The sequence below is a fragment of the Ursus arctos genome, unplaced genomic scaffold (assembly GCF_023065955.2).
Source record: "Ursus arctos isolate Adak ecotype North America unplaced genomic scaffold, UrsArc2.0 scaffold_29, whole genome shotgun sequence".
NCBI lineage: Eukaryota > Metazoa > Chordata > Mammalia > Carnivora > Ursidae > Ursus > Ursus arctos.
The window spans coordinates 2129399-2153866 of NW_026622974.1; the positions used below are offsets into that span (position 1 = coordinate 2129399).

At 51.3% G+C, this 24468-nt stretch overlaps 1 long non-coding RNA gene across 1 annotated transcript; it reads right to left on the bottom strand.

The window, feature by feature from the left end:
* Positions 1–1362: 1362 nt before the first annotated feature.
* LOC130542006 (uncharacterized) lies at positions 1363–24101 on the bottom strand. Its single transcript, XR_008956218.1, has 3 exons — positions 23601–24101; positions 17827–17919; positions 1363–4255 (listed from the first exon to the last, which is right to left on the bottom strand). It is a non-coding gene; the product is annotated as an uncharacterized LOC130542006 (long non-coding RNA).
* Positions 24102–24468: the final 367 nt, after the last annotated feature.

Here is a 24468-nt window from a genome sequence, read left to right on the forward strand (position 1 = left end):
TCCTTTTTCAAAGGGAGAGGAAGATCTGGGTTTTGAGGCTGGAGATTCCAGGAGTGGGAAGACCTTTGTCTAATAAACTGAGCCAACGATCCCCAAGGTAAAGGACATTTCAGACTCGCCAGTATTTCAAGATGACAGAATGACTGAGCATCCCCACCTGCCATGTCCCATGCTAGTCCCCCGTGGTCAGGGGCTTCCATGGTTCCCTTCCTTCCGGGTCTCCAGGTCTGATGGGGGACACCCAGCATCCACCCTTGGGGAACTCCAGGTCTGATGAGAGAGGGAGACTCTCTTTCAGGTCCCCGTCACAGGTCGAACTTCCCCACCTGCCATCCCAGTTGTCCTGGGTCATTGTCCTACTTATGTCCCTCATGCCTCTTCGCACACTCTCACATTTTCCTTTTCACTGATTTTACTTTAACTCACTTGCCTGTCTCCTTAACTAGAACAAAAGCTACTTGAGGGCGAGGACCTTGTCCGCCCTGACCCTCTGTTCCCCGGTGCCCACAAGAGCGCCTGCATGTGTGGCGATCGATGAACCAGGGCTGACGGGTGCATGAGACCGCGGGAGCCCTGGCCTCGTAAGGCTGGCCACGGGAGTCCCGGCACGGTCCTAGCATCTCCCCACTGCTGGGCGCATCTCGTGAAATCACCAGACCCTCGTCCCAGAAGGAGCTGTACACACACCCCTGCATAGTATTTTGCCAACAATTTCAGGGCGTTCACAGCAACTCCCGAGGGAGCTGAGGTTCTGTTTGAACTTTGTCCGGGGTTGAGAACCTCGGTACAGAGGGGGCAACCTGAATGTGGCGTCAGCTGCGTTGAGGTCTACCCTTTGGAGAAGTCCCATGTGTCTCCAAAGTTCATTTCCCTCATCTTCTTTATGAATATCTCATGCAGGAATGTTTGTGAAACGCTGGGTTACCTGCCCCGTGTTATACGAACGCTAAGTGTTATTAGGAGTACCATTCATCACTATAGTGGCGCTTTCAAAACCCGTCTATGACAAAATGAGTCTGAGGACACGGAGGGAAAACCAAGGAAAGGCCATCCCAACAGGAGGCTCGGCACTGGACAGAAGCGATTGCTTTCCACTCTGGTCACGGAGGGACCATCCCCTGCTCCTCTGAGGACCCCAAATATCCCCGTGACGTGTGCTCCTCCAGCCTGACCTGTTACAGAGATAACCAGAAGGTTGGTGATGATTTGCTTGAAGCATTTGGGGACCAGCAACAACGGAAGCTGAACAAGCTGCAGCTACATTACCAAAGCCATTAAAGTTAAAAACCACTAAACAACCACAGCTTGCTTCCCATCATCCACCCCACAGGCGTCCAAAACAAAACCAACAAGAATGTGTTCGAATAAAACAGACACTGGGATTTATTAATAGCTTGTGTTCACTCAGAGCTCTAAGAGCAAGCCTCGAGGCATTGAGAACCTCACCCACCAGGCACTGTTGACTAGCACGGGGGGCCCTTCCAGAGCACTCTCAACCACCCACCCCAGAAACCTTGAGATCTGAAACGAAACTTTTGGCCCTATTATCAGAGACTGTTCCTGAGCACAGCAGCAGCATGGGGGATAGTGGGTGGGGATAGTGTTGACATGGGTGGTCCACAGGGCAGAGTTGAAGACCCTGGGCAGTCAGAGAGGCTCACAGGGGAGGGAATGCATATGGCAACTGGGATTCAGGGATGAGTGAAGGCACTGACTGTGAATTCAGGGGCAGAAGCAGCCAACAGCATCCAAATCTGCCAACAGCCCTCATTTTGGAATCGTTGGTAGGCTCTACAAACAGGGAGGTTCTGCAAACAGCCCAAGTGTATTAAATTGCTTCAGACTCTCTAAACAGCAGTTTGCTTTATACACAGAGGATGGTGCAGTCTTCAGGGACCTGGCAAGCAGACAGCCACAGGATTCATACCCCAGGATTAAAGCTACAGACCAAGAGACCATCTGCTGGTGCATATAGGCGAGTGTGGGTCAGTTTCCGGGTCTTAGTGACATTGTGGGCAGGATGGTTTGTCCAGAAGACCTGCACCACTGACCCCTCTCTGTGGGACTCTCAATGCCCTCGCACTACAAGGATCCGAGTGTGGGCAAGTTCCCAGTTCCTTCCCTGCAGCTTTGCTTTGGTCCACAGCCCCAACGGGGCTTCTCGTTGGGAACCTCTGCACGTGCGGCTGTGGCGGGCTGGGACCATACATTATTAGGAGTGAGGCTGGGCTCCTCGCAGAAGACTGGAGCTGGTGGCAATTGCAGTGGGCAGCATTGTTGAGTCCTTCTGGCTTACAGTCCATTTGGACATCCCTTATTTATGGCAGCTGAGTGGCGGTGAACAAGTTGAGACTCAATTAAGATAACGTTTCCCCGCACAGGAGCGGTGGTTGATGCTGAGAAGTTATTCTAGCTCACCCTTTACACTGCACCGAGCTGGAGATACAGAGAGAACAAGGGGCCGAGTGAGAGAAACCCAGAGACAGAGAGACAGACCAGAGAACAGGGAGATGGAAGGGGAAAGAGGGAGGCAGACACATCCTGAGCCTGGAGCGAAAGGTGTCCTCCCACAGGCCATCTCTGCCCTCCTTTCCCACCTCTGTGCTGGAATCCCTGCTCCCTCTTAGAGGGGAGGAGCCATGTCTACTGTATCTCAGAGGTCCTGGAGCTGAGTCTCCCCATCTCCAGGGCTGCCCTCCGTTCCTTGCTTCGTCCTGTCCCCTGCTCATCCTGCATCATCGGTCTGTTCCCTGAACAGGAGAGGGACAGTGACTGCAGGGGGCAGTGGACGCTGTTGCAGACTGCTGTGGTGCTCTGCTCCGCCCCCCCCCCCCCAGGGCAGGAGAGGGGTGAGAGGTGGGCAGGCAGGGGGTCCTGAGAGAGAAGAGCTGGGAAATGTTTGGGGGCAAAGGTGGAGGAAAAGTAGGTGGCAGAGAAGTGATTCAGAGAGTCGGGCAGGGTGGGCAGTGAAGTGAGGGGGGCTAGAAGGGAAACAATGGAGGCAGGGCAGGGTGGAGGGAAGAGGAGAGGACCCACAGTCAGGTAGGGAGAGGCAGAGCCGGGAGAGTCCACAACAGCAATGATGGTGCTTAAGTGAGAGGCCACCCAGGGGACTCTGTCCTGCAGCAGCCAGCGAGGCCCTTACTGAGGGTGCCGGGGGGGGGGCAGGGCCCCCTTGCCTTGCACCGGCTAGTGGGCCATTTCTTCCAGCCCCGTGTCCCACGGGGTCCTTCTGCCCGCGCCCCCATGCCTCCAAGCTAGGCCCTTCACTACATGTCACCAGGCCACTTCCTGGTGAGAATTGCCCCCGATTTCCATTTATCTTTGAGACGTTCAGCTAAAGGGATTCGCGAGCAGCCGGCAGGTTTACAGGCCTAATCAGGCCTGACGCATCTCTAACCAGACAGGGAGCGTGCGTGTGGGTTTGTCGCCCGACAGGTACAGATGTTGGAGGCTCTCATCCATGAGGTGGAATCACTCTCGGGGATTGAGAGGCTGAGCGGGCGTCAGTCAGAGGCAGGCTGCACGTCTCAAACAGGGGACGGAACCTGCTGGCCAAACCCCTTCCGACAGACCCAGGTCAGCGGGCCCCTGCGCTTCATAAACTGAATTAAGCAGGCCTTCCCCCTCAGAGCTGGGAATTTCTGAGGATGCTCTCTTTCCCTCGCATTCACGTCGCCTCCTCTCTGTCAGCTAATGAGTCCTGCCCAGCCAGTGCGAGTAAAGGCACGATTGAAGTCTCGGAGACTTAGCGCCGGGGTTGAAAACCCAGTTCCACCCGTTACCAGCCGAAGATCTTGGGCAGGCGCGTGGTTTACCTCCTCCAGGCGTGTCACCACGTCTCACACGTGGGCCTGTCGTGAGCAGCTCGTGAGATTGCCGTGTTTGCTCCACTTGCTGTGCTCTCTTGGCCAAGGCCATGGTTAAGAGACCCTGGCTCTGCACTTGTTAGCTGTGTGGCTTCGGGCACATTACTGAACCTCTCTGTGATGTAGTTACCTCCCGTCTAAAATGCAGATGGTGACAGGACCCCCTTGTTCAGGCTGTTGACAGAGTTAATACCCGTGAAGCCCGGGGACAGCCTGGTGCACAGTGAGTCCTCAGGAAGCATCGCTGGCTGTTTTGTTGTTGGTGGTGGTGGGAATATTCTGGCACCACCGCTATGAGGGAGAAGGTTCTTGCTTGCTCATCTTGCCTCTCCCCATCAGCCCAGGAAGAAGTCAGGCGCTTGGACTATAGCCATCCAGCCTGGATCCTGCCAAGAAGGAGATGTTCCATGAATCCACTTTTCTGAGTTGATAAAAAGAGATGCTGGGTGACTCAGTCGCTTAAGTGTCTGCCTTCAGCTCAGGTCATGATCTCGGGGTCCTGGGATCAAGCCCCACATCGGGCTCTCTGCTCAGTGGGGAACCTATTTCTCCCTCTCCCTCCACCCCCTTCCCCTTGCTCTTGTTCTTTCTCTCTGAAATGAATAAATAAAATTGTTGGGAAAGAGAGAGAGAGAGAGAGAGAGTGTGTTGCCATGTAGAAAGAATGTGCTACCGCGATACCATACAGATGCATGAGCTCTGCATGTCAGCAGGAGCCCCAGGGCCTCTTGTCTGCGTTGAGGACCTAGACAAGTGGCTCCTCCTCTCCAAGCCTCAGTTGTCCCATCTGTGATTGGATAATATCCTTACCTCAGAGAACTGACTTAGATGATGTCTCTGAAACACCTAGCACAATCCTGGGGCCTGTGGTGGGTCCTCAAAAAAATGGTGGCTGGGACCCTCCCTTGGAGGCCCACCCTGAAAAACTGGTGAAGACGACCAAAAATCTCCCACCCTTCCCTGCCCAGGGCACTTGTCCCTTCCGCTGCCTTGCACAACGCCAAGGCAGTGCCCCAGGCTCCAAAATGACGCGGCCTGCCCCCAAGCCCCAAGCCCCCAGAGCCCTAGCCAACTGGAGTTATTGGAGGGGTGGCTGAGAGCAAATTGCTCCCATAAGGTCTAATTCATGGCGATGAAGAGGTTGCACCTTTCCGGGGGCACCGGCATTCACCGGAAGTGTGGGGATGGCAGAGTTCCCAAGGCAGGAAGAAGGCAAATGTTACTAGTAGCAAGTAAGACAACAGGGAGGGTGGGGACCGGGAAGAATAAGGGGGCATGAGCACTCAAATTCAATATTGTGCAACCTGTGTTGGCCAAACAAAGCATAGGTCTGTGGGTCCCCAGTCTGCCGCCCCTGAGAAGGACGGGATTGCAGGCTGAGGGCTGAGCACCCAACCATGCTTCAGATCATTCCAGAGTGGCTCTGAGTCTCCTACACCAACAAAGGGAGCCGACTCCCCCCTGGTCCTCTCAAAGGGAGCCTGGGAGCGGGCCCCACAGGGACGGTGCCCCTCATGCTGCCAGGAAGGCCTGCCACTCAGCGGCCGGCTCCCTTCACCACCAGCTGAGGCCAGTCCTGTCCTTTCCGCATACAGAAGGACTTGGGACCCAAGCAGGGAGGGCGGAGCAAAGCCCTGTGCTTCCACATTCAACCCTCAGCCACCCTGCCCAGGTCAGAAGACTTTGTCAGGAGGCTGCAGGGGCGGGGTGAGGCGGGGAGAGGGCAGAGGGGGTGTTGACACGGGCTCACAAGGAGGGCCTCCATCTGGCAGTGCACCCATTGCTCTCAACTAGACAGACCAGGTCTTAATCCCAACTCCTCTGCCAGCTAGCCCTGTGACCATGGGCGCCTTCCTCAAGGTCCCTGAGCCTCGCGTCTTCATCCGTAACGTTGAGGTGATAGCTCCTCTCAGCTCTGAACGGGGCTGTGCCTGTCACTCAACAGGCAGCAATACTCAGCAAACAGTATCTTTGATGTCTACCCACTGCCAGGTTGTCTGCCACCAACTCCTGGTGGGAGCACCTGGGTCCGGCTGAACATCCCCAGGGATGGCGACTCAGGGCCTTTGCCTTTCATCTCCAGTGTGAAGTTTGGTGTCCCGAGAAAGAAATCTAGAAAATGTTTATATAGGATAGCTTTACCTGTCGTGGATGCTGGAGAGTTGGGCAATCGTCTGACTCACAGGTTCCATTAATCACAGTAGCAGTGACCACAGCTCACATTTCTGGGGCGTTCACGTGCTGACGCTGCTTTAAGCACTCAACCTTTAACCCTGAGGTTTCTCCTTATGATGCCCCCAAGCTGTTACTCGTACTCTACAGACGGGGCATATACGGGGAGGTAGGGGGGCAAGATCCCTGCGAACTGGGCGGCTCAGGGTGGAGACCAGGTGCGGTGTGTGCGGAGTCCATGTGTCAGGTGTGGAGGGAGGGATATGAGGAAAGGGCACCTAGACTGATCTGATACATCAGGAGCTGTGAGGCAGGAACAGCATGGCTCGTGCCCAGCTCACTACTCAGTCATTTTGGCCTCCAACAGTCTTTTATTTTTAATTCTGTAGGGGGAGCGTGTGGCACTCAGATGTGGGTCTGGCAAGAACGTGTCCCCTCTGGCAGCCTCCGCCTCCCCGTCCCCTTGGCAGCAGGCCTCAGTTGGGTAGGCATGGCAGGACCCAAGCCTGGGCCCTCCCGCTAAGCCCCCCACGGCAGCGCCTCCTCCTTCCAGACTGACTTGCATCTGGGCTCCCTGGAGGCAGCGAGGAGGTCTAGATGAGCCTGCAGGGCCAAGGCTGCCTGGGCAAGTTCCCCGGGAAACATTCCTGAACGCCTGTGCATTTTTCCAGCCGGCCTTCTTAAAAGGGCCTGCTCATCTGTCATTATATCCACCCCTGGATGAACTAGAAATGTCTCCACAGCCTGACCCAGCTCAGCCCCCGGGCTCCCGGTGACTGTGCCTGGATCTGCTTTCCCATTTCCCTCAGCTCTGTGGAGGAGGAAAGAACCCTCAGCCTCTGAACAGGGCCACACTACATTGTCTCTGAAGGGGTCTGCTGGGACTTCCACCCTCTCCTCTCCAGCGTCAGGACCAGTTAGTGGTTCCTGCCTGGACACCCAGAGAGCTTCTGACCCTGGCTCTGCAGACACCAGCAGTTGGCAGCTCTGTCCCCCCACATCGTGTCCTGTCACAGATGCCAGGCTCAGCATCCACCTTAGCCTCTGAACCAGGCCTGAGTCCTCCATTCAGCCCAGCAACCACCTATCCCCACTGTGTCCCGTGTGTCAATCCACGTAGAAGACAGAAACACCTGGGAGAGAGAGAAATTTAAGAAAGAAAGAAAGAAGAAAGGCAGGAAGGAAGGAAGAAAGAAAGGAAAGAAAGAGAGAGGAAGGAAGGAAGGAAAGAGAAGAGAAGAGAAGAAAAGGGAGGGAAGGAAGGAAGGATGGATGGAAGAGAGAGGAAGGAAGGAAGGAAAGAAGGAAGGAAGGAAGGAAAGAAAGAAAGAATGAAAGAAAGAAAGAAAGAAAGAAAGAAAGAAAGAAAGAAAGAAAAAGAAAAGAGAGAAAAAAGAAAAGGGAAGGAAGGAAGGAAGGAAGGAAGGAAGGAAAGGGAAGGAGGAAGGAAGAAACGAAGGAGGAAAGAAAGAGAGAGAAAGGAAGAAAGGAAGGAGGGAAGGAGGGAGGGAGACAGGGAAGGAGGGAGGGAGGAAGAAGAAACAGACATGTAAGGGAAATAAGGACCTCCAGATCCATCAGATGGGCCAGACAAATGGAGGTCAGGCTTCTGGCTTAAGGTCACCTGCATCCAGCTGTGAGCCTAAGACCAGGGGACAGCAGCTGCCACTGCTGGGACTGCCGATGCTGCCAAGCCGCCCCCATCAGGCAGCCGGTGATGAGAGGACAGATACACCGGGCGCTGCAAACGCTCGTGTTGGCTGCAGCCGGCTCACCTTCCGACACCCCCTTAGCAGGAATGGTCTCTCTGGCTCCTACCACTTTCCATATCCCATGGGCATGCCTCTGGTGGGCAAATCTTAAGTCACAGCCAGAATCCCAGCAGCATGAGATTCGGGGAAATGTCATTTTCATCCTTCCCCTGTGATACAGAGGGAACCACAGAAGGGGGTGGATGTCGGTGCCAGGGACCAGTACACAACGCCCAGTACCCCACACTCGTCTGGACTTCACCTACCCGGTAGTCCTGACCTGGTTTTAGCTTCCCCCCAGCCTGCGGGCACCGCTCAGACCCCTGCCCTAAACTCAGCTTCTGCTGGGTCAGCCCTAGCGGCCATCCAGCCCGCAGCCAGGGCAGAGGAGAACCCCCCATCCGTTCCTCACCCTCATCATCTCCTTAACTGGGGTCTTGTTAACTGAGCCTAGGTCCCTGGACCCTCCTGGGGCTCTCCTGGAATGGAACCGGATCTGAAGGCAGGCTGTCACTGGACAGCACTGGGCTGGAAGTCAGAAAGTTCAGAAGGCCTGGACTTCAGCCATGTCCTCATCATGGGCCCTTTCAGCCTCTGTCAGAGTAAGTGGTCCCTCAGGTCCTGCCTCCTAGTGACACTCCGAGATTTCGAAATCTTATTTTATAAGCAGAATGGACATGGTCACACACACACACACACACACACACACACTCACACGTGACATCCCCAGGGAGCTGGGGACGGCTTTGCTGGCACAGCCCAGAGTTCTTGTCCAAGTCCATTCAGAAAGAGTGAAGGAAATGTGGTGCTGGGGAGAAGGTGAGGCTGTAGCAGAAGGTGGAACAGGCCAGGAACTGCCCCCACCTGACAACCTATCCCCCACCTGACCACCCACCCCTCACCTGACAACCCACCCCCTACCTGACAAGCCCCCCCACCTGACAACCCATCCCATTCCCCCCTCACAACCCAGCTCCACACCTAACAACCCATCCCCCCACCTAACTACCAACCCTGTAGCTGACAACCCATTCTCCCACCTGAAAACCAATCCCCCCCGCCGACAACCCATCCCTTCACCTGACAACCCATCCCCCCCACCTGGCGACCCCCCCCCACACACAACACATGCACCACTTGAAAACCCATCCCCCCAACCTGACAAGCCACCCCCCTTAAACCCATCTCCCCTACCTTACAACATACCACCCCACCTGACTATCCATCCCCCCACCTGACAACCCAACCCCCCCACCTGACTATCCACCCCCCACCCATACCCCCACCTGACAACGCATCCCTCTACCCAACAATTCATCTCCCCACCTGACAACCCATTCCCCCCCACAACCCAGTTCCTCACCTAAAACCCCTCCTCCCACCTGACAACCCATCCCCCCACCTGACAACCCATCCCCCCACCTAACAACACATTCCCCCACTTGATAACTTATCTCCTACCTGAAGCCCCATCCCCCACCAAGGCCTTGTGTCCAGACTGGGGTCCAGACTGGGCCAAGAATACCTGCTCAGGGCAGACTCCAGGGAAGGCAGAAGAGGCTGGGGGTAGGGGGAGGTGAGAGAGGAACTGAGCAGCTAAGAACTAGAGTGAAGAACTTGGGCCACCAGGGAAGACAGTCTGAGCTGGGCTGGCCCGCCGGACTCAGGCCCCTGCCCCCCTGCTCTGGCCTCTTTGGCACCCCCTCACCTAGACCCTTGAGGGCAGTCAAAGCCACCCCCACGCCGGTGACCTTGAGGCTGCGCATCCGGCTTAATCCACCTCAGCGTCAGTGAGGACCTTGCTGTCACTCAGGGATATTTATAACCTTGTCTGCTGGAGCCCAGTACCTGGCAGGCCTGGAAACTGGGCCACAGGAGCCACAGAGGAGGCAGGCCCTGCCCCCTGCCCCAGCCTCTGAAGGCTCCCTGGGAGCCGGAGGAGTGAGGGACAGAAGAGAAAGCCTCTCTGCCCCAGCTGGGAAACTTGCCCTGCCCCTGGGTGAGTGGGGTTTCCAGAAAGGGCTTGGCATGCCCATCAGCTCTCCTCTGGGCTGCATTTCTGCCCAGTCATGAGTGGCCCCTCATCATGTGTGGTGTGCGTCCAGCAAGAGAAGACTGGAAAAGAAGCATCTAGGCCAAGATGCCACTTTAGGCAAGATGTTGCCTGAGTCTGATCCCTCGGGAAATTCTGGAACCCGAATGGCCCCTTGGAGTTCGTCCAACCTGAAGACAAGAGGGCCAGCTTTGGTGTTTGGACACCAGTGTGATTAGTCAAGGGCTATTGGGGGGGGGGGGTGCATGTGACAGAGGGATTCAACTCCTGGGTGTCTCCCAAGGAAGTGGCTTCTATCCTGCCAAGTAAGGACCGTCCATTGGAGAAGGCCTGGTTATGAACCATTAGGAACCAACACCCCAGCAGCTTAGTGACGGAGATCTGACGGGGCCTCTGACACAGCCTTCCAGGCTGAGAGACAACAGACATCTAGTTGCCCTGAGGATGCACAGAGAGGCTCCACAGCCTTCCAGGGCTGTCTTGCAGCCCAGAGGGCGGTGTGGAGGCCATCTTGCAGCCGCCATGTGCCGTATAAGTACCTGCCGGTACTACTGCACAAACCCCCGCTGCTCGGGGAGACGTGCTCAGATCCAGCTCCGCGTGCAGCTGGAGGCACAGACCGGCACTGAGCTGGACTTACACGGCTTCCCTCACCACCCTCTGGTCTGGCCTGGGCACCTCCCTCAGACAAACGTGTCTCGGGGATGGCATTATCCTTGGGGATAAGTTACAGAGAAAGCAGAGAGGGGCTGGTTTTCGGTTCTCCGTCAGGAACACCAGTGTGAGTGAGGATCCTGCCCAGGCCGTCCTAGACTAGCATCAGGGAGAGGGATGAGGGCCAAGCAGATGGCCACTGAGGGGACCGCAGGAGGGACCTCTTCCCACCCTCATCCATTCGGGGTGGGCTGACCAGGAGGCTGGGAAGGGCTGACCACTCCGGCCAGTGACAGGAGTCTTCTGTCCCTCAGGGAGGATGGGAGGATGGCAAAGGAAGCACTCCCCTCCCACCCCACTGAGCCCCCTCCTTCCCTACACCTCGCCCCAGCTCACAGGAAAAGGGGCACCCTGCCAAAGGCGGCTTCTGTGCCACAAGCCAGAAGGAGAGGTGATTACTGAGGGAGGCAGTGTAGGAGGCGAGAGGGACGTCCTCCCTCCATTGTGGCTACTGGAGAGACAAGCAACTCTGGGAGCCTTGCAGGCCTGTGGGGTAGAGGGGGGGAAGCGGACCACATCCGAAGAGCCCTCTGACGAGCCTGGGGCGCAGTGTGGCCTGGAGGACAGCAAGTGTTAATAGTGTCAAGGTCAGAAAGGTTGACCTGCTGTCTATGGGACCTTTCCGGGAGAGAAAAATAAATGACAGTCTGGTGCTTCTTTCTACCTCAAGAAATGGGCCGCAGCACTTTAGGAAGATCATCGCCTCCCCTTCCCCTGTGAGGCACCTCAGTGCCCCCCCCAGGATGTTGCCAGCTTGCCCTTTCCCAGGGGAGGAGGGGTTCTATGCTCAAGGAAACCGTCTGACTTCAGGGTTTACTGTTTGCCACTAAAATGGAAACCATGGGCGCAGCCGTCTTTCCCCTCTCCCCATGGTGTTGCGCCCTGCACCTGGAGCACCTTGGCTTGGCACATCGTGGGCGCTTGACAAATACTTATTGATCAATGAGCACTCTGGTCACGTACCAGTGCGCACGCACACACACACACGCACAGACGCTGTCCACGTGCTATAGTGTGCATTCGAACGTATTTGCACGGGCCCAGGCAACCGCGTGTCTGTGATATAGTACTCTGCAGTGTAACACCAGATAGAAGTGGTGAGGCCAGCTTAACATAGATGGGCTTTCTAACAGCGCATGCTAAGAAACAGAACGTCTCTGAGGACAGATCCATAATTACCCAGCCTGGAAGAATGCAGAACAGAAAATAGAACCTCTGTGTAGGAGCCAGAGCGTCTCCACCACCTGGTCCAGGCCTTTTGTGTTGGTTGCCTGGAGAAATGGAAGACCTGATTAAAAGGTGTGAGAAGCTGACCCCTGCGGAGTCCTCAGAAGGGGAGGTGGGGCTGGGGTGACCCAGTCGCTCTAGTTACAGAGTTGAGCTTGCTAAATATAGCCCGGCCAGACGTGGGGCACCGATGAGGCAGGTCTGAGATCAGAGAGGATGGAGGGGGCTCCCCTCTCACCCAGGCTCCCTGGCCCCCCACCTTAGCATTTCCAGGCCAGGACTGATCTGGGGGGAGGGGATGCCATCTCCCCCCTGACAAGGAGATGGAGGGAGAGGGGCAGCAGCGACCTAAGCTTACGGCTGTTCTGACCTAGTGCCTCACCCGAGCTTGGGCGTCGCATTCTGACAGGAGGTATTTGGGAAATGCAGGATCAGACACCATGCGTGGTCTATGGTGGTCAAGGTCATATCTAATGGATATGACCCTTGTTGTCTGACACTCAGGCCTTGGTAATTTCAAGGCTGTTCCAAGGCCGTGTGTGTGTGTGTGTGTGTGTGTGTGTGTGTGTGTGTGTGTGGTGATTCATACAGTCAGAGGAGCAGAATAACCCAACCCCCTTCATGGTTAAAGACCAGGAAGTTCAATATGATGTCTTCACGGAGCAGAGTGTGCAGACGTAGGTGGGAGCATACCCTAGAGCTGGCCCTGGTGGCATGGGACAGGATTGGTCCTCACGGGCCTGGCAGGTCCCCAAAGCCCCTGTTTCCATGTGAAGGTCCCCAGAGCAGCACACGGGATGGAAAGGGCTGGGCAAATCTTTCCAGAGCAGAGGGCAGGAGGAGCCCACCCTGAGACATTAAGGAGGACCAGGGTGCTTGTCTCTGAAATCCTTCCTGTCACAACTGCCAACATGTCCCATGTCCTTGTCCTTCGTCTGTCCTGGCCCCTGGCGCTCCGGGTACCCCCGCCACATGCAATGGTGCCCCTGGACTCTCAGGAAGCCATGAAGCTTTGGCCAGAGGTAGGAAGCTGGACGAAGGGACAGTCTGGAGGGTGCCTACACTTGTGGCTCGAGAGTCTCCTTATCAGAGGACCATCAGTAATCATCCTGCTCCGTCCTTTCCGGGACAGGGAGCTCATCTGTAAAACGGGACAATAATGCCCTCTTCAGAGAATTGTGAGGGTGAAGCGAGAAAGCACAGCAGAGCACCCAGCACAGGGCATCACATAAAACAACAAAGATGTGAGCGTTGATTGCCATGCTGCCTTTCTCTCTTCTCCTGAACTCTCTTCGGAAAATGTAAGTTGGCATTACCTATAAGAGGATGTGGCCCAAATTTGTTGTGATTGTTTCCTACCTGCTTGAACTACCCAAGGCAGCTGTCCTCTCCCTGCCCACCTCCAGTGGAAGCCCCGCCACACCCCTGGGCCACCGGGTCTTGCCAGTACCAGCTGCCGTCACAGGCGGGGGCACAGAGGATCCACAGCCCTTGGAACTGGGGTGCCCTCCCCCTTATCCTCGGTGGCTCACCCAGGGTGCGAGGAGCTGGCAAGCAGGCCTCCCTCAGGGATCACCTTTCCTGGCCTTCTGCTACCTGCAGGCCTGAACTTGGGCGTCCCCATCCAGGCAGGGGTAAGCGGTTGGCGGGACTCCCCCAGAGCCTTCCTTGTGCCCCCTCCCCTTGCCACAGGCTCACCCTCACATTTCCACCCTCTTTTCTCCCTTTACCTGTGTATTTTTTTTTTACTTTTAAATTTTATTTTATTATTTAAGTTCGATTCATTAACATATAGTGCATTATTAGTTTCAGAGGTAGAGGTCAGTGATTCACCCGTCTTACATATCACCCAGTGCTCATTACATCACGTGCCCTCCTTAATGTCCATCACCCCGTTACCTGTGTATTTTCTCTCCAGTGGAAGAATGCTATTCTCCCTTCCAGAGGGGCTGCTGGCAGGGAGTGGAAGAGCTCACAGGACTGCAGGACCCTGGGACTCCAAGGATGGAGCAGGACGAGCCTGGAGGAGCTGCCCTGCCGGCCCCCAGTCTGAGCCTGAGGCTGAACCCCCACTCCCGGGGTTTGTGGGATGTTTCTCAGTGGCTTCCTCCTCAGTTCTATTTCTCACCTCCCTTCCCACTGTGAAGGGTGGGGGCTTGGACTGGACGGAACTGCCCTGGGGCCCAGAGATCTCCTCTGCAAAGCCAGGGGCTCCCTTCCATGCTTGGTGGGGAACCTGGACCAACCCAGACCTGTCTGATCTGCCATTTCCTCTCCTTTAAGATGATCAAAAGAGCACCCTGCCCTGTGTTTCAGGGGAGAGACCTAATCTGGGTGGCCACCTGGCTGGGGGACAGGGACATGGGCCGGGCCTGTCACGGAGACCGTACCCGTGTCTCTCCCTGCCGCCACCTGGCCTCTGGGTATCTACTGATCATCATTTTCCTTCACAGGAATCAAAGCCCAAGTAGCAGTCAAGCCGGACACAGAGCAGGAGACCGCCCTCCTCAGAGAATGAGGTAAGTGTGCACAAGCCACTGTTCCCAGTTGTGGGCAGCCCCCACCTGACCCTTCCCAGGTTCCTTCCCTCCCTGTGCTGCTGAGTTCAGGTTTCCTGGGAAAGGGTCTGCTCACAGGACCTGGGGCCCCTCCTCCTCCCACTTGAGCTAGGAGGGAGAGCAGGGACAGCCAGAGAAGAGCCCCAGCTTCTCCTCCTCCTTTTTCAGATGAAGGTCCTCAGGGCTGCTCAGAAGGGAGGACTGCGGTGTGAGCTGGGGTCCTGGTACAAGAAGAAAGTGGTCCCCTTCCCACCGTCCTTGTTCCCCTTCTTCCCTTCCCTGACCTACAGCTCAGCTCTGCCCCTCCACGTACAACCATGTAATGTCAAGCTCTTGGAGCGGACAAGCTCCTGCACCCTGGCCAAGTGTCCTGGCACACCTGTGGCCTGACTTGAAGCTGAGCTCAGAACATCTGCTCCCCCCATGGTTGGGGAGCCGGGGGGACACTAGGGCTCCCACAGAGCCCCTCTTGCAGCAGAATGGGGTGGACAGGTTTCTTTAAGGGAGTTTTTCTGTCTTACTTCTTACTGCTTCAGCTGTGACAGGACTCTATTTACCTCCCACTGCGCCCAGGCAGACTGGGCTTAGGAGAGAGGAGAGGTAAGAATCAAAGGGAAGGGGGCCGGGTCCATGGCTGCCTGGGGGACTCCCACCTCCCCTTCCAGCAGTGACTGCCTGCTGTGGCCTCAATGCCCCCACAGCAGAGTGGCGGCCCCTCGAAGGAGTGGGATCACCTTCCTGGGCATCTTCACATTTTGCAGAGGGGATTCTGTTAACACAAGGGAATGGGACCTTCTGCCAGGGCCACGTACTGGGCAAGACTGGGGGCCGGTAGGGCATCGTTCCTCCCTGATGTGGTTTCTTAGTGAGCACGCTGAGAACAACTGTGGGAAAGCATGACTCCTACGGAACAGATGCCCGTGGCAGGAGTGTGGGGGTTGGGATTCACAGAGAATCGCTCCCCCCCCATTTTGTCATGTGTAGCTCTGAGGGGATATCAGCAGCTCTTCCAGGCCTTTTAGTTGATAACTGGGACGGTTGGGCTCCTTTCCTTCGGGGTCTTCTGGGCCTACTGGGCCTGGGGAATCGGGCTGCCTCCGCACCCTCACCTCCCTGGGCCTGCCTGCCCTTCCTTCTTGCCTCGGCGCTGGGCTGAGAGGACAGCAGATGCCACAGAAAGTTTCCCAGTCCACGTCTTGATCCAGAGCTGCTTTTCCTATTCAAATGGTGACCACCAATTCAGTGGGGATGCTGAATCTGCCTGCGCTCAGTTATCCAAGAGGGCAAGGATGGTCCGATGGCTCAGGCTGCCTGGAGGGGATGGGCATGAGAACCCCTCCTCCCATTCCCAGATGAATTCTGCTCAAGATAATATCAGTGTTCCTTGGCATGAATAGTAGCCAGAGAATTCTACTATCAGATAAGGGAGACTAAGCTGCATGGGCTCCGAGGCCCTGACCGTGCCAGTCTCGTGATTCTAGAACCCCACATACTGGCTCCTATCATGAATATGAAGTAACCGATGACCGTGTGCTCAGCGGCACACGTAATTAACGTAAGGGAAGCTGTTGGCACTTCAACTTCCCCAGCTCTACGTGCTATGTATTTAATTACTCTGTACTTCTCAGCTTATAAATACACAGCCCCCTGAGCTAGATCTCTCTTCATTGTCATTTGCCAATTAAGGAACCGAGGCGACAAACTAAAGCCCCTCACTCAGGAAGAGACAAGCAGCCCCCCTGATTTGGGCTTCAGGAACAAAAATTCCTTTGCCCCCGGCCCACTGCCCTGAGGCACGCTGTCCTCTGCAAGCCCACAGGACCACATCGTTCCTCAACCCTAAAGCTGGGGTTTGTTCCTCAGGCTTCCTCCTCCTCAGAAACAGCAGTCTGTCTTGGCTGATTCCTAGTCAGACTCAGAACAAATCTCTTCCCCTTCATCACTTTCTGGGATAAGTGAGGCCTGTAGGTCTGGGAACCTCAGAGGGCGCCATGAATCCTCCCAGCTGAGAGGGACACCGTGGCCTGTGGGGAACTCTGGTCTGTCCATCCTTGCCTGGCAGCGCGTTCCTCAGAGACAAAGAGAACAGGGGGAGATGTGTGGAAAACCTACCAGTCCTTGTCAACCAGAGATAAGTTCCTCAGGGAGACCTGTGAAGGCCCCATGGGCATGGCTGGTGTTCTTTCATTTCTCACGACACGGGGCAGAGTCAGCAAACCACTAGATGCCAACTATTGCAATTTCTATATCTCCCTCAAGTGGCTGCTGGCTTCTGCTTTCTCAGGTTCATGGCCCATGTGTTGGGATGCAAAAGTTTAGGAATTAAGGAATTTTCTGGGATTCGTTCATATCAATTCCAATGGAGGCAAATGTGTTTATCGACGGCTTACTCAGCCCTGTCACTCGCTAGGACTATGACCTTCGGCACGGGGGTTTAACCGCTCTGTGCCTCAGCTTGCTTCTCTGGAAAATAGTACTTGAAATACCCCATGTCACAGGCTTAGTGAGGATTAACTGGCACAGCACATATGAAGTGCTTAGTGGGAGCTGTGTAAAGAAACCCAAGCCCCTCCCTGCCCCACTCCCCCTATCTACACTGCTAAGAACCTTCCTCTTCCTCTTCATGCCGCCTCCGAGCAATTGAGCCAGGTTACCTTCCAGGCACCCATCTTTCATCACAGATAGGATGGCTTGGCCCATCCGGTGCCCTTGAAACATTCTGAAAGGTCAGGTCTCAGAGCTCCTCCTCTGTTCCCTCCCCTTCATAGGAGCTTTAGCCGCTTCCTATATTTAGGCCGTCATGTCTGGCCCAGAAATCATGACAGTTTTAAAAAGGCTGGTGGCTCTCCACTCCGGTCCAGTGGGCCAACCCAGCTCCTCGTCTGAGGAGGCCAGAGCCTAGGTGGGGTGATGGGCAAGTCCCGGACATGGGGGCCCCAGAGCCAGGCTTTTTGACTGGTCCCACACGTGACAGCTGCTGTGCCTTCAAGAGCATGTTGTACCCCCAACCCCACCGACCTGGGTTAAAAAGTGACAGATATCAAGAGGTCTGAGGTGGCAATGGGATACGGCCCTGAGAGCGGATAGAAAGAACACCTCAAGTCCAGAATATACGCTTCCCTTCCTCAGAGTCCTAGCTCCTGCCTTTTTACGTTGACAGCCATGTTTGCTGCCACTTCTGCTCCTGCCATGGACCCCCTGATGGCTGGGACACGAGAGTGGAGAAAAGCGAAAGGAAAAACTCAGGGATCCCCACCCTGCACCCATGCTCTGCACTGTAGGAGTTCTAGATGTCACTGCTCTGACCAGAACCAGAGGGTTGCTTCTGTATCTCTCTGCACCAAGTGCTAACTTTAGGTGTCAGGCTATGCTCAGTCCTGCTCTGCAGAGACCCAAGTACAAAATATGTCCCATTCACGACCAGTTTGGTGGTCCCTGGACTCCTGGTTCCCCCAGCCCCCAGTCCACTTGCTGGTACTTACTGTTCAGAGACGTCAGATAGCTGCGCCATGTACTCTGTCCAGGTTTCATACCCAGTGAGGGAAAGAGGTGGCTGTGTGTTTACTTCATCCTCCCTGGAATTGGAATATAATAAGATTTTAAAGCCTTATTGAGTTATAAAAGCCTGGGTCCTTCTTCTGCCTCCAAGAGAAAGGAGACAAGTCCTGGGTGATTGTCGCATTGTCCTGTATCCTCATGAAAACACAATCACACCTATTCACTTATTCATTCTCTTAACAAATATTTCTTGAGCACCGGTTCTGTCTGTGGTAGGCCCCTTCTAGACACTGAGAATTTAGCAATGAAAACCAGACAAAGCCACTGCCAGACAAAGCAGTCAGAGTATAAACAAATAATTAAATATATAATATGTAGGCGATAAATACTATTGTGCAAAATAAAGGAACACAAAGGGATGGGAGTGCTTCTTTATATAGGGTGGACAGGCAGAGGCTCTTTGAATAGGTAATGGAGTCTAAGGAGAGAGTAGAAAAAAAGTGAGCTCTCTAAATATCTGAGGCAGAAGTATTCCAGGAAGAAGAAATGCCAAGACCCTCCGGGGGCAGACAGAGCATATCTGGCATATCTGAGGAATAGTGAGAGGCCTATGTAAGTGACCAGGGAGCACAGGGCAAGGAGGCGTGCAGTTGGCTGGGGCGGGGGGACCGTGGGAGAGATCATATGTGACCGTGAAGGCCGTTGTTAGGACTTTGGGGAATGTGGAATTTGACACAGGGGAGTGACATTATCTGACTTATAATTTAACTGGATAAGTCTGACTGCTGTTTGGAGAAGAGATTGGGGTAGGGGAGTGGGCGTCAAGAAGGAAGCAGAGAAATCATCTAGAAGACTATTGAAATAATTCAGGAGAGAGAAACTATGTATTTACTGGTCCAATGGGAATCAGATGGAGGAAGTTAGAAGTGGTTGTGTTCTGAATATATGTTGAAGGTAGAGTGGACAAGAGCTGTTGACAGGGGGGTTTGGATAGAGAGAGAAAGTGAATAGTCAACTTGGAGATGCTATGGAGACCATTTGGCAATCACTCTGTTGACCCAGGAATCTCTAAGACAACATTCTTGATATCATGATGTTCAGGCACTTAAGGAATTCTCCCTGGGAGAGAGGATTCACTACCTCACACAACAGCCTTACCCAGTCCCTTAAAGTTCTTTCTTATACTCGCTCAAAGCCATGTCCCTGTGTTTTTCTCTCACTGCTCCTGAAGCAATAGAAGGCAGGTCTTCCTACCTCCCACAGACAATCCTCCAGATTCCTGGCAGAGATGTGCCTGGCCTTTCCCTCCATTCATATCCCCCACCAGTGTTGTTTTCAGTCCCTCTGAACATGAACAAATACCAGGAGGAAGCAGCTCTGGGTATTCTACCAAGTAGAACTCCTTCTGGATCATAGTTCACAAATTTTGGTAATGATTCATATTTAGGCCACACATCTAAATTTGGCAAAAGGACTCATCCCCATCCTTTTTTCCAGGTGGGGAGAATTAGAGAGTTAGCTTTAATCTTGCTTCCTTATCACTGAGAAAACCAAAGAAATTAGAAGTGTGTTTCCTTAGACCACCTGTCGAGATCCGTGTCCACACTCTCCTTTCTTGACCATCGTAGTAAATGGTCAGACAGTGTAGATAGTTCATAGTTAAGTGAGAAACTATTTGTGCTCCTACCTCAAACCAGTTTCTCCACTTTTCTACTATATCCCACCCCTTTTCCCGTGTTCAAGAAAATTGGAGTCCCTGAAAATTAGAGGGAACAATGGAGTAGAACTAACATTTTAAAAGCAGAATTCAAGAACACTTACAGAAATAGGAGAAAACCTTACTTGATGTGGAGGTCAATGATGTGCCTGGGAAAATTGAGAATGATCAACTCACAGACAAAGCCTATACAATTATTAGACTTTAAAGACGAAGACGCAATACTCAAGGCTTCCAGACACAACAGTCATAATACCTACAAGAGTATGCAAATTCTATTGGCATCAGGATATTCGAGAGCCATCTGCAAAGCAAGACAAGAATGGAGCATTATTTTCAGATAACCGAAAGAAAGGAAGGAAGTTGTGAGCCAAGGACTTCACATGCAGCACAGCTATCACTCATTTATCAAGGCTATTGAAAAATTACATATGCAAGGAGTGCAAATATTCCGTACACATGAGGCGTTCTTAGGTAACCTGCTAAAGGATGAGTTCTATCTGATCAAGAGATGAGTGGTGGGAGGAGCTTATGGCAAATGAGTGATGGTGAGGATGGAGTGTATTTAAAGTACATTTAGAGCATGTAGGTCTAAAAGTTAAACAAGGATCAGAATCAAAGGTGGAAAATAATTTGTAAATGGCTTATGTTCTGACCAAGTAGAAAGAATATAACTTAAAACTTGAGCCGAAAAGGAAGACAGAAAGACCAAAGTAGAATAAGGTCATTGTTGCACAGGCAACAGATGGGAATCAAAGGATACGATTTAGAATCGCCAATTTAGTCGGTGCAGATAGTTCACAGTTAAGTGAGAAAAAAGTAGATCAGGATATTTTAAATGATACCAGTACAAAGGTAACTATTAGAGCAAAAATGTACACTTTTGTAAATATCAAAGCAATTTTTATAAAAAAAAAAAAGCAAAGGAGACATGGAGAGAAAGAAACAAAGTAAACATAACATAAAATTGACACCAATATATTAATCATAACAATAAATGTGGAGATTACCTTGTCCAGTAAAAGAAATATATTTTCAAAATATCTTACAAAGCAAAACTCTAGTCTCTTCTATATATAGAAGAAACATTTAAAACAAAGTGATTCAAAGGCTAAAAAATAAAAGAGGTTAGGAGAAGTTATGCTAGCCAAGTAGAACAACTCTAAAGAGGGGAAGCAAGCTTAATACTCGTGCAGAATTTAGGCCAAAAAGCATCAAATGAGACAAATAAAAATATGTTATAATGCAAAAGCAGCAATCTACAATAAAATAAATCAGTTATTAATATCTATGTACCAGATTAACCAGAAACCACTTCTCCATGAAATAGAAATGACAGCAATGGGAGAAGAAATAGAAATAATAATGATAAGACAGTTTTACTCACCGCTCTCAGGCCAAGAAGGGCACGTGAACAAAAAATAAGCATGAATAGAGAAGACTTAACCAACATTAATGATAAATTAGATTTCATAAATATGTATTAAATGCTGTACCCTTTAATAAAGAATATGCTTTCTTCTTAAGCAGACATGAAATATTCATCAAAATTGATCATATATTATATCACAAGGGAAACATAAGTAGGTTCCATGGTAGGAATATTACAAACTGAGTTCTCTGATCACAATGCAGTAGAAGCATGAATAAAAAGCAAACATTTAAAAAGCCCTTCCAAAGATGGAGAAAAAGGGACTGACTTCATTCTCCCTCCTAAAACAATAACAAAAAATCTGTGCAAAATATATGAAACAACACCAGGTGTCAAACCATGAAGGACAGTGATCCTAAAGACTTGGGAACAAATGAGATGATGTCTACAATTTCATCAGCTTAGTGCCTGGAGAGAGTTCCAGGCCCAGTGCAGGTTGCCCAGTGGACTGCCTGCCTGGCCTGAGAAGCTGCGAGTCTGAGGGATCAAGGGAACTGTGGTTCACAGGACAGAGTACAAGAGAGAGGAGAGCTGCAGAGGGGCCTCTCAAGTATCCAACAGAATGCTGATGGGCACATATGTGTGAGGATACCACCTCTCTCAGTCCATTCAGGCAGCTTTAAACAACAGAAATCTATTTCTCACCGTTCCTGAGGCTGGAAGTCTGGGATCCGTGCTGGCATGGTTTGGTGAGGGCCCTCCTCTGATGGCAGACTTCTCACTGTAGTCCTCACGTGGTAGAAAGGGCCAGGGAGCTCTCTGGAGCCTCTTTTATAAGGATAACTAATTCCACTCGTGAGAGTTCCATGCTCATGACTTAAGCACTCCCCAAAGGCCTGACCTACTAATCCATCATCTTTGAGGGCTAGGATTTCAACATATGAATTTTGGGAGTGAAACACACATTCAGACCATAGCATTACCCCAAACCACAGAAAGAACCTCCTGAAAAGATCAGCAGAAACACTGCCGGGTATTCTCACAGGGCCAAGAATAGTGTCTGCTCCAAGCAGCTGAACTAGAAAACCTCATTATCCAGGTAGAATTGTGTAGAGTGCTCAGAAGGATCTTGCCTCAAAGGTGGAGGATGATGGGCTCTAGACTAAACACTGCTTTGGCTCTATCTGACAAATCTTCAATGTAAAACCTGAAAAGACTGAACTCTTTCCAAGTAACTTAACTGTATCTCAGAACGAAGTCCAGGAACAAAAGTACATTAAAATTCATAATGTCTGGCGTCCAATAAAAAATTACCTGGCATGTAAAAAAGCAGGAAAATATAATCTATAATGAGGAGGAAAGTCACCTAATTAAAACCAACCAGAACTGGACACAAAGGTTAGATTCAGCAGAGGCATTAAGATGGTTATTATAACTATAACACAAATGTTTAAAAAGTTAGTATATTGACATAGAAGATGCAAAAAAGACCCAAATTGAATACCTAGAGAGGAAAAATACAACGCTTGATGTGAAAGACACACAAGAAGGGACTAAGAACTAAGATTAGACATTAGAGAAGAAAAGATTAGTGAATTTAAGACATAGCAATAGAAACTATTCAAAATGAAATACACAGGAAAAAAATAATAATAAAGAAAATGAGGGCGCCTGGGTGGCTCAGTCATTAAGCATCTGCCTTTGACTCAGGGCGTGATCCCAGAGTTCTGGGATCGAGCCCCACATCAGGCTCCTCTGCTATGAGCCTGCTTCTTCCTCTCCCACTCCCCCTGCTTGTGTTCCCTCTCTCACTGCCTTTCTCTCTGTCAAAATAAATAAATAGAATCTTAAAAAAAAAAGAGAATTTCCTTATTCTTTGAAAATAGTTAATTATGAAGAAGTAAACAGGCACAATTTTATACAACCTATTATCAAATGAGAGAGAGAAAGATAAAGCAAATATAGCAAAATGTTAACCGTGAATAGTTCTGCTTAAGCATATTTAGGAAATCATGTACTATTATTATAACTTTTCTATAAAATCTGCAACCAACACAAAATAGATGTTAAAAAATTATATTCACATCAGTGCCATAATAGTCCCTATTCAAAATAAGTATCCCAATTTCTTTATTTCAAAGCACTTCTTAAGTTCTAATATCATGTATTTATTAAATGTTTATTATGAATCTGCCTCCATAAAAATCCAAGGTCTCAGGGACAAGAATCTGCTATTTTGTGTAATGAGGTAATCCTGAATTTCTAGAAGTATACTAGCACTTAGTAGATGTTAGAATTAATATTCTTGAATGAGTGAATAAATGTTACAATTGGATAAAACAGGCTTAGAGTCAGATGATCTGTGTCCAAGTCCTCATTCTTAGTGTTACTGGATACAACATGGGCAAGTAATTAAGCTTCTCAGGAACTTAGCTCCTAATGAGTAGTTACCTATCAGAGAAATAGGGAGTGCGATATCTGCAAAAACGGCAGAGTACAGAACTCCAAAAGTCTGTTCCTCCACAAAAGCAACAAATAAACTGACAGAACCTGTGAGAATCAACATTTTCTGGACTCTGGAATCTAATCAATATCATACAGCTAGCATGGGAATGATTGATCAATATAAACATATATGAGACTCAATGAAATGTGACGTTTTAACCTACCTGGTACTATCTCTCACTCCCCAGCTTGCCAGTGGCCTGACGACAACAGCTGGTATTCCCAGTCTGTACCTGGCACCAGAGGGAACAGAACAGACCCTCTTCCAAACAACTGTGGTTTTTGTTTTGACCTGTCCGGTGGCTTCTTGAAGAATGGTCTCAAAAAGCTTGTTCTATTTCACCTAACTCAGAACTATCCCAGGGTTGAAGCCGCTACCCAGGGAGAATTGGTCAAAAATACTGAAAATCAAATGTGTTAGCTGCTGCTTCCTCAGGCAAGGACTAACAGTTGGGGAAAACAATAGTCTAACCTAAAAGCCTGGAAAGGAAAGGCTGGAGAATGAGATTCTTTGAAGAATAAGGATTTTGTAATGCTGCCGCATACTTCTGGGAATCTAGAAGGCTATGCACATACCCAGGGCTGGGAACATGCTCCAAAAACACCAGAGAAGGCCTCAAGCTCTTGTGCCTGGCTGCTCTTTGGGTTCTGCACAAGCAGGAAGTGAAGGCTAAGGTAAAGTTGTGAAATGTCTGGCTGAGTGTTGTAAGCATGTCCTAACACACACACACACACACACACACACACACACACACAGACACATGCGTGCACACGCACGCCACCCAATAAAACTAGTTTTTTGTTTGTTTTTATTTTGTTTTGTTTTAGTTCCAAGTATTTAAGGAAATTTCTGTGAAATCACTAGCTGACCATAAATCTAACAGAACAGACTTTAATGATCACACATGAAAAAGGATACAAACAGTACAAAACTCATTGAAGAAAGTCATGAAACAGACAAGCAACAAGGGAAACGCAAATCAAAACGACAGTGAGATACCACTTCACACCTACTAAGATGGCTATAACCTT